Source organism: Schistocerca gregaria, unplaced genomic scaffold, assembly GCF_023897955.1.
Source record: "Schistocerca gregaria isolate iqSchGreg1 unplaced genomic scaffold, iqSchGreg1.2 ptg000079l, whole genome shotgun sequence".
NCBI lineage: Eukaryota > Metazoa > Arthropoda > Insecta > Orthoptera > Acrididae > Schistocerca > Schistocerca gregaria.
This window is the reverse complement of record NW_026061711.1, coordinates 884,267-894,280: the sequence shown is the minus strand read 5'-3', so window position 1 is coordinate 894,280 and position 10,014 is coordinate 884,267.

Genomic DNA, 10,014 nt, shown 5'->3' with positions numbered 1-10,014 from the left:
TGTCCAATGCACCAAAGCTAGCTAAAAAGTCAATAATCGATACCTAAAACTTGAATTGTACTACATCTTACTGGATATTACATCAACTTAGAAGCTTCATCTGTGTTCTACTGTGGTGCTTTTAGTGTCTCCGAATACCGCAGTACGCGACATAGCTTTGCAGACGATAAGTACAACCGTTTCAGAGAGATGAGCGGGCAATGTGACGATCTGGCTTTAAGTCGATTCGATAACAAATGACGAAAGCGGACGGATTTCTCAGGTTTTTACTACATATGAACACTTTTCACATTCTCCCGTGCAACTCGGCTGCTAGTCCTCCTTTCATGCAGAATCTTAAGGTCCAAGCTCATGTCCAAGGCACCAAAGCCAGCTAAAAAGTCAATAATCAATACCTAAAACTTGAATTGTACTACTTCTTACTGGCTATCACATCAACTTAGAAGCTTCATCTGTGTTCTACTACGGTGCTTTTAGTTTCTCCGCATACCGCAGCACGCGACATAGTTTTGCAGACGATAAGTACAACCGTTTCAGAGAGAAGAGCGGCCAATGTGACGATCTGGCTTTAAGTCGATTCGATAACAAATGACGAAAACGGACGGATTTCTCAGGTTTTTACTACATATGAACACTTTTCACATTCTCCCGTGCAACTGGACTGCTAGTCCTCCTTTTATGCAGAATCTTAAAGTCTTAGCTCATGTCCAAGGCACGAAAGCCAGCTAAAAAGTCAATAATCGATACAAAAATCTTGAATTGGACTACTTCTTACTGGCTATTACATCAACTTAGAAGCTTCATCTGTGTTCTACTATGGTGCTTTTCCTGTTTCCGCCTACGGCAACACGCGACATAGCTTTGCAGACGATAAGCACAACCGTTTCAGAGAGAAGAGCGGCCAATGTGACGATCTGGCTTTAAGTCAATTCGCTAACAAATGACGAAAACGGACGGATTTCTCAGGTTTTTACTACATATGAACACTTTTCACATTCTCCCGTGCAACTCGGCTGCTAGTCCTCCTTTCATGCAGAATCTTAAGGTCCTAGCTCATGTCCAAGGCACCAAAGCCAGCTTAAAAGTCAATAATCGATTCCTAAAACTTGAATTGTACTACTTCTTACTGGCTATTACATCAACCTAGATGCTTCATCTGTGTTCTACTATGGTGATTTTAGTGTCTCCACATACCGCTGCACGCGACATAGCTTTGCAGACGATATGTACAACCGTTTCAGAGAGAAGAGCGGCCAATGTGACGATCTGGCTTTAAGTCGATTAGATAACAAATGACGAAAACGGACGGATTTCTCAGGTTTTTACTACATATGAACACTTTTCACATTCTCCCGTGCAACTCTGCTGCTAGTCCTCCTTTTATGCAGAATCTTAAAGTCCTAGCTCATGTCCAAGGCACGAAAGCCAGCTAAAAGGTCAATATTCAATACCTAAAACTTGAATTGTACTACTTCTTACTGGCTATTACATCAACTTAGAAGCTTGATCTGTGTTCTACTATGGTGCTTTTAGTGTCTCAGCATACCGCAGTACGCGACGTAGCTTTGCAGACGATAAGTACAACCGTTTCAGAGAGAAGAGCGGCCAATGTGACGATCTGGCTTTAAGTCGATTCGATAACAAATGACGAAAACGGACGGATTTCTCAGGTTTTTACTACATATGAACAATTTTCACATTCTCCCGTGCAACTCGGCTGCTAGTCCACCTTTCATGCAGAATCTTAAGGACCTAGCTCATGTCCAATGCACCAAAGCTAGCTAAAAAGTCAATAATCGATACCTAAAACTTGAATTGTACTACATCTTACTGGATATTACATCAACTTAGAAGCTTCATCTGTGTTCTACTGTGGTGCTTTTAGTGTCTCCGAATACCGCAGTACGCGACATAGCTTTGCAGACGATAAGTACAACCGTTTCAGAGAGATGAGCGGGCAATGTGACGATCTGGCTTTAAGTCGATTCGATAACAAATGACGAAAGCGGACGGATTTCTCAGGTTTTTACTACATATGAACACTTTTCACATTCTCCCGTGCAACTCGGCTGCTAGTCCTCCTTTCATGCAGAATCTTAAGGTCCAAGCTCATGTCCAAGGCACCAAAGCCAGCTAAAAAGTCAATAATCAATACCTAAAACTTGAATTGTACTACTTCTTACTGGCTATCACATCAACTTAGAAGCTTCATCTGTGTTCTACTACGGTGCTTTTAGTTTCTCCGCATACCGCAGCACGCGACATAGTTTTGCAGTCGATAAGTACAACCGTTTCAGAGAGAAGGGCGGCCAATGTGACGATCTGGCTTTAAGTCGATTCGATAACAAATGACGAAAACGGACGGATTTCTCAGGTTTTTACTACATATGAACACTTTTCACATTCTCCCGTGCAACTCGGCTGCCAGTCCTCCTTTCATGCAGAATATTAAGGTCCTAGCTCATGTCCAAGGCACCAAAGCCAGCTAAAAATACAATATTCAGTACCTAAAACTTGAATTGTACTACTTCTTACTGGCTATTACATCAACTTAGAAGCTTGATCTGTGTTCTACTATGGTGCTTTTAGTGTCTCAGCATACCGCAGCACGCGACCTAGCTTTGCAGACGATAAGTACAACCGTTTCAGAGAAAAGACGGCCAATGTGACGATCTGGCTTTAAGTCGATTCGATAACAAATGACGAAAACGGACGGATTTCTCAGGTTTTTACTACATATGAACACTTTTCACATTCTCCCGTGCAACTGGGCTGCTAGTCCTCCTTTTATGCAGAATCTTAAAGTCCTAGCTCATGTCCAAGGCACGAAAGCCAGCTAAAAAGTCAATAATCGATTCCTAAATCTTGAATTGGACTACTTCTTACTGGCTATTACATCAACTTAGAAGCTTCATCTGTGTTCTACTATGGTGCTTTTCCTGTTTCCGCCAACGGCAACACGCGACATAGCTTTGCAGACGATAAGCACAACTGTTTCAGTGAGAAGATCGGCCAATGTGACGATCTGGCTTTAAGTCGATTCGATAACAAATGACGAAAAAGGACGGATTTCTCAGGTTATTACTACATATGAACACTATTCACATTCTCCCGTGCAACTCGGCTGCTAGTCCTCCTTTCATGCAGAATCTTAAGGTCCTAGCTCATGTCCAAGGCACCAAAGCCAGCTAAAAGGTCCATACTCAATACCTAAAACTTGAATTGTACAACTTCTTACTGGCTATTACATCAACGTAGAAGCTTGATCTGTTTTCTACTATGGTGCTTTTAGTGTCTCAGCATGCCGCAGCACGCGACATAGCTTTGCAGACGATAAGTACAACCGTTTCAGAGAGAAGAGCGGCCAATGTGACGATCTGGCTTTAAGTCGAATCGATAACAAATGACGAAAACGGACCGATTTCTCAGGTTTTTACTACATATGAACACTTTTCACATTCTGACGTGCAACTCGGCTGCTAGTCCTCCTTTCATGCAGAATCTTAAGGTCCTAGCTCATGTCCAAGATACCGAATACAGCTAAAATGTCAATAATCGATACCTAAAACGTGAATTGTACTACTTCTTACTGTCTATTGCATCAACTTAGAAGCTTCATCTGTGTTCTACTATGGTGATTTTAGTGTCTCCGCATACCGCAGCACGCGACATAGTTTTGCAGACGATAAGTACAACCGTGTCAGAGAGAAGAGCGGCCAATGTGACGATCTGGCTTTAAGTCGAATCGATAACAAATGACGAAAACGGACGGATTTCTCAGGTTTTTACTACATATGAACACTTTTCACATTCTGACGTGCAACTCGGCTGCTAGTCCTCCTTTCATGCAGGATGTCAAGGTCCTAGCTCATGTCCAAGATACCGAATACAGCTAAAAAGTCAATAATCGATACCTAAAACTTGAATTGTTCTACTTCTTACTGGCTATTGCATCAACTTAGAAGCTTCATCTGTGTTCTACTATGGTGATTTTAGTGTCTCCGCATACCGCAGCACGAGACATAGTTTTAGAGACGATAAGTACAACCGTTTCAGAGAGAAGGGCGGCCAATGTGACGATCTGGCTTTAAGTCGATTCGATAACAAATGACGAAAACGGACGGATTTCTCAGGTTTTTACTACATATGATCACTTTTCACATTCTCCCGTGCAACTCGGCTGCTAGTCCTCCTTTCATGCAGGATGTCAAGGTCCTAGCTCATGGCCAAGGCACCAAAGCCAGTTAAAAAGTCAATAATCGATACCTAAAACTTGAATTGTACTACTTCTTACTGGCTATTACATCAACTTAAAAGCTTCGTCTGTGTTCTACTATGGTGCTTTTCCTGTTTCCGCCTACGGCAACACGTGACATAGCTTTGCAGACGATTAGTACAACCGTTTCAGAGAGAAGAGCGGCCAATGTGACGATCTGGCTTTACGTCGATTCGATAACAAATGACGAAAAAGGACGGATTTCTCAGGTTTTTACTACATTTGAACAGTTTTCACATTCTCCCGTGCAACTCGGCTGCTAGTCCACCTTTCATGCAGAATATTAAGGTCCTAGCTCATGTCCAATGCAGAAAAGCCAGCTAAAAAGTCAATAATCGATACCTAAAACTTGAATTGTACTACTTCTTACTGGCTATTACATCAACTTAGAAGCTTCATCTGTGTTCTACTATGGTGCTTTTAGTGTCTCCGCATACCGCAGCACGCGACATAGTTTTGCAGACGATAAGTACAACCGTTTCAGAGAGAAGAGCGGCCAATGTGACGATCTGGCTTTAAGTCGATTCGATAAAAAATGACGAAAACGGACGGATTTCTCAGGTTTTTACTACATATGAACACTTTTCACATTCTCCCGTGCAACTGGACTGCTAGTCCTCCTTTTATGCAGAATCTTAAAGTCCTAGCTCATGTCCAAGGCACGAAAGCCAGCTAAAAAGTCAATAATCGATACCTAAATCTTGAATTGGACTACTTCTTACTGGCTATTACATCAACTTAGAAGCTTCATCTGTGTTCTACTATGGTGCTTTTCCTGTTTCCGCCTACGGCAACACGCGACATAGCTTTGCAGACGATAAGCACAACCGTTTCAGAGAGAAGGGCGGCCAATGTGACGATCTGGCTTTAAGTCAATTCGCTAACAAATGACGAAAACGGACGGATTTCTCAGGTTTTTACTACATATGAACACTTTTCACATTCTCCCGTGCAACTCGGCTGCTAGTCCTCCTTTCATGCAGAATCTTAAGGTCCTAGCTCATGTCCAAGGCACCAAAGCCAGCTTAAAAGTCAATAATCGATTCCTAAAACTTGAATTGTACTACTTCTTACTGGCTATTACATCAACTTAGATGCTTCATCTGTGTTCTACTATGGTGCTTTTAGTGTCTCCGCATACCGCAGCACGCGACATAGCTTTGCAGACGATAAGTACAACCGCTTCAGAGAGAAGAGCGGCCAATGTGACGATCTGGCTTTAAGTCGATTCGATAACAAATGACGAAAACGGACGGATTTCTCAGGTTTTTACTACATATCAACACTTTTCACATTCTCCCGTGCTACTCGGCTGCTAGTCCTCCTTTTATGCAGAATCTTAAAGTCCTAGCTCATGTCCAAGGCACGAAAGCCAGCTAAAAGGTCAATATTCAATACCTAAAACTTGAATTGTACTACTTCTTACTGGCTATTACATCAACTTAGAAGCTTGATCTGTGTTCTACTATGGTGCTTTTAGTGTCTCAGCATACCGCAGTACGCGACATAGCTTTGCAGACGATAAGTACAACCGTTTCAGAGAGAAGAGCGGCCAATGTGACGATCTGGCTTTAAGTCGATTCGATAACAAATGACGAAAACGGACGGATTTCTCAGGTTTTTACTACATATGAACAATTTTCACATTCTCCCGTGCAACTCGGCTGCTAGTCCACCTTTCATGCAGAATCTTAAGGTCCTAGCTCATGTCCAATGCACCAAAGCTAGCTAAAAAGTCAATAATCGATACCTAAAACTTGAATTGTACTACATCTTACTGGATATTACATCAACTTAGAAGCTTCATCTGTGTTCTACTGTGGTGCTTTTAGTGTCTCCGAATACCGCAGTACGCGACATAGCTTTGCAGACGATAAGTTCAACCGTTTCAGAGAGAAGAGCGGCCAATGTGACGATCTGGCTTTAAGTCGATTCGATAACAAATGACGAAAACGGACGGATTTCTCAGGTTTTTACTACATATGAACACTTTTCACATTCTCCCGTGCTACTCGGCTGCTAGTCCTCCTTTCATGCAGAATCTTAAGGTCCAAGCTCATGTCCAAGGCACCAAAGCCAGCTAAAAAGTCAATAATCAATACCTAAAACTTGAATTGTACTACTTCTTACTGGCTATCACATCAACTTAGAAGCTTCATCTGTGTTCTACTACGGTGCTTTTAGTTTCTCCGCATACCGCAGCACGCGACATAGTTTTGCAGTCGATAAGTACAACCGTTTCAGAGAGAAGAGCGGCCAATGTGACGATCTGGCTTTAAGTCGATTCGATAACAAATGACGAAAACGGACGGATTTCTCAGGTTTTTACTACATATGAACACTTTTCACATTCTCCCGTGGAACTCGGCTGCTAGTCCACGTTTCATGCAAAATCTTAAGGTCCTAGCTCATGTCCAATGCACCAAAGCCAGCTAAAAAGTCAATAATCGATACCTAAAACTTGAATTGTACTACTTCTTATTGGATATTACATCAACTTAGCAGCTTCATCTGTGTTCTACTATGGTGCTTTTCCTGTTTCCGCCTACGGCAACACGCGACATAGCTTTGCAGACGATAAGCACAACTGTTTCAGAGAGAAGAGCGGCCAATGTGACGATCTGGCTTTAAGTCGATTCGATAACAAATGACGAAAAAGGACGGATTTCTCAGGTTATTACTACATATGAACACTATTCACATTCTCCCGTGCAACTCGGCTGCTAGTCCTCCTTTCATGCAGGATGTCAAGGTCCTAGCTCATGGCCAAGGCACCAAAGCCAGTTAAAAAGTCAATAATCGATACCTAAAACTTGAATTGTACTACTTCTTACTGGCTATTACATCAACTTAGAAGCTTCGTCTGTGTTCTACTATGGTGCTTTTCCTGTTTCCGCCTACGGCAACACGTGACATAGCTTTGCAGACGATAAGTACAACCGTTTCAGAGAGAAGAGCGGCCAATGTGACGATCTGGCTTTAGTCGATTCGATAACAAATGACGAAAACGGACGGATTTCTAAGGTTTTTACTACATATGAACACTTTTCACATTCTCCCGTGCAACTCGGTTGCTAGTCCTCCTTTCATGCAGAATCTTAAGGTCCTACCTCTGTCCAAGGCACCAAAGCCAGCTAAAAAGTCAATAATCGATACCTAAAACTTGAATTGTACTACTTCTTACTGGATATTACATCAACTTAGAAGCTTCATCTGTGTTCTACTGTGGTGATTTTAGTGTCTCCGCATACCGCAGCACGTGACATAGCTTTGCAGACGATAAGTACAACCGTTTCAGAGAGAAGAGCGGCCAATGTGACGATCTGGCTTTAAGTCGATTCGATAACAAATGACGAAAACGGACGGATTTCTCAGGTTTTTACTACATTTGAACAGTTTTCACATTCTCCCGTGCAACTCGGCTGCTAGTCCACCTTTCATGCAGAATATTAAAGTCCTAGCTCATGTCCAAGGCACGAGAGCCAGCTAAAAAGTCAATAATAGATACCTAAATCTTGAATTGGACATCTTCTTACTGGCTATTACATCAACTTAGAAGCTTCATCTGTGTTCTACTATGGTGCTTTTCCTGTTTCCGCCTACGGCAACACGCGACATAGCTTTGCAGACGATAAGCACAACCGTTTCAGAGAGAAGAGCGGCCAATGTGACGATCTGGCTTTAAGTCGATTCGCTAACAAATGACGAAAAAGGACGGATTTCTAAGGTTATTACTACATATGAACACTTTTCACATTCTGACATGCAACTCGGCTGCTAGTCCTCCTTTCATGCAGAATCTTAAGGTCCTAGCTCATGTCCAAGGTACCGAAGCCAGCTAAAAAGACAATAATCGGTACCTAAAACTTGAATTTTTCTACTCCTTACTGGCTATTGCATCAACTTAGAAGCTTCATCTGTGTTCTACTGCGGTGATTTTAGTGTCTCCGCATACCGCAGCACGCGACATAGTTTTGCAGACGATAAGTACAACCATTTCAGAGAGAAGAGCTGCCAATGTGACGATCTGGCTTTAAGTCGATTCGATAACAAATGACGAAAAAGGACGGATTTCTCAGGTTTTTACTACATATGAACACTTTTCACATTCTCCCGTGCAACTCGGCTGCTAGTCCTCCTTTCATGCAGAATGTCAAGGTCCTAGCTCATGTCCAAGGCAACAAAGCCAGCTAAAAAGTCAATAATCGATACCTAAAACTTGAATTGTACTACTTCTTACTGGATATTACATCAACTTAGAAGCTTCATCTGTGTTCTACTGTGGTGATTTTAGTGTCTCCGCATACCGCAGCACGTGACATAGCTTTGCAGACGATAAGTACAACCGTTTCAGAGAGAAGAGCGGCCAATGTGACGATCTGGCTTTAAGTCGATTCGATAACAAATGACGAAAACGGACGGATTTCTAAGGTTTTTACTACATATGAACACTTTTCACATTCTCCCGTGCAACTCGGCTGCTAGTCCTCCTTTCATGAAGAATGTTAAGGTCCTAGCTCATGTCCAAGGGTCCAAAGCCAGCTAAAAAGTCAATAATCGATACCTTAAACTTGAATTGTACTACTTCTTACTGGGTATTACATCAACTTAGAAGCTTCATCTGTGTTCTACTATGGTGATTTTAGTGTCTCCGCATACCGCAGCACGCGACATAGTTTTGCAGACGATAAGTACAACCGTTTCAGAGAGAAGAGCGGCCAATGTGACGATCTGGCTTTAAGTCGATTCGATAACAAATGACGAAAACGGACGGATTTCTCAGGTTTTTACTACATATGAACACTTTTCACATTCTCCCGTGCAACTGGGCTGCTATTCCACCTTTTATGCAGAATCTTAAAGTCCTAGCTCATGTCCAAGGCACGAAAGCCAGCTAAAGAGTCAATAATCGATACCTAAATCTTGAATTGGACTACTTCTTACTGGCTATTACATCAACTTAGAAGCTTGATCTGTGTTCTACTATGGTGCTTTTAGTGTCTCAGCATGCCGCAGCACGCGACATAGCTTTTCAGACGATAAGTACAACCGTTTCAGAGAGAAGAGCGGCCAATGTGACGATCTGTCTTTAAGTCGATTTGATAACAAATGACGAAAACGGACGGATTACTCAGGTTTTTACTACATATGAACACATTTCACATTCTCCCGCGCAACTCGGCTGCTAGTCCTCCTTTCATGCAGAATCTTAAAGTCCTAGCTCATGTCCAAGGCACCAAGGCCAGCTAAAAAGTCAATAATCGATTCCTAAAACTTGAATTGTACTACTTCTTACTGGCTATTACATCAACTTAGGTGCTTCATCTGTGTTCTACTATGGTGATTTTAGTGTCTCCACATACCGCTGCACGCGACATAGCTTTGCAGACGATATGTACAAACGTTTCACAGAGAAGAGCGGCCAATGTGACCATCTGGCTTTAAGTAGATTCGATAACAAATGACGAAAACGGACGGATTTCTCAGGTTTTTACTACATATGAACACTTTTCACATTCTCCCGTGCAACTCGGCTGCTAGTCCTCCTTTCATGCAGAATCTTAAGGTCCTAGCTCATGTCCAAGGCACCAAAGCCAGCTAAAAAGTCAATAACCGATACGTAAAACTTGAATTGTACTACTTCTTACTGGCTATTACATCAACTTAGAAGCTTCATCTGTGTTCTACTACGGTGCTTTTAGTTTCTCCGCATACCGCAGCACGCGACATAGTTTTGC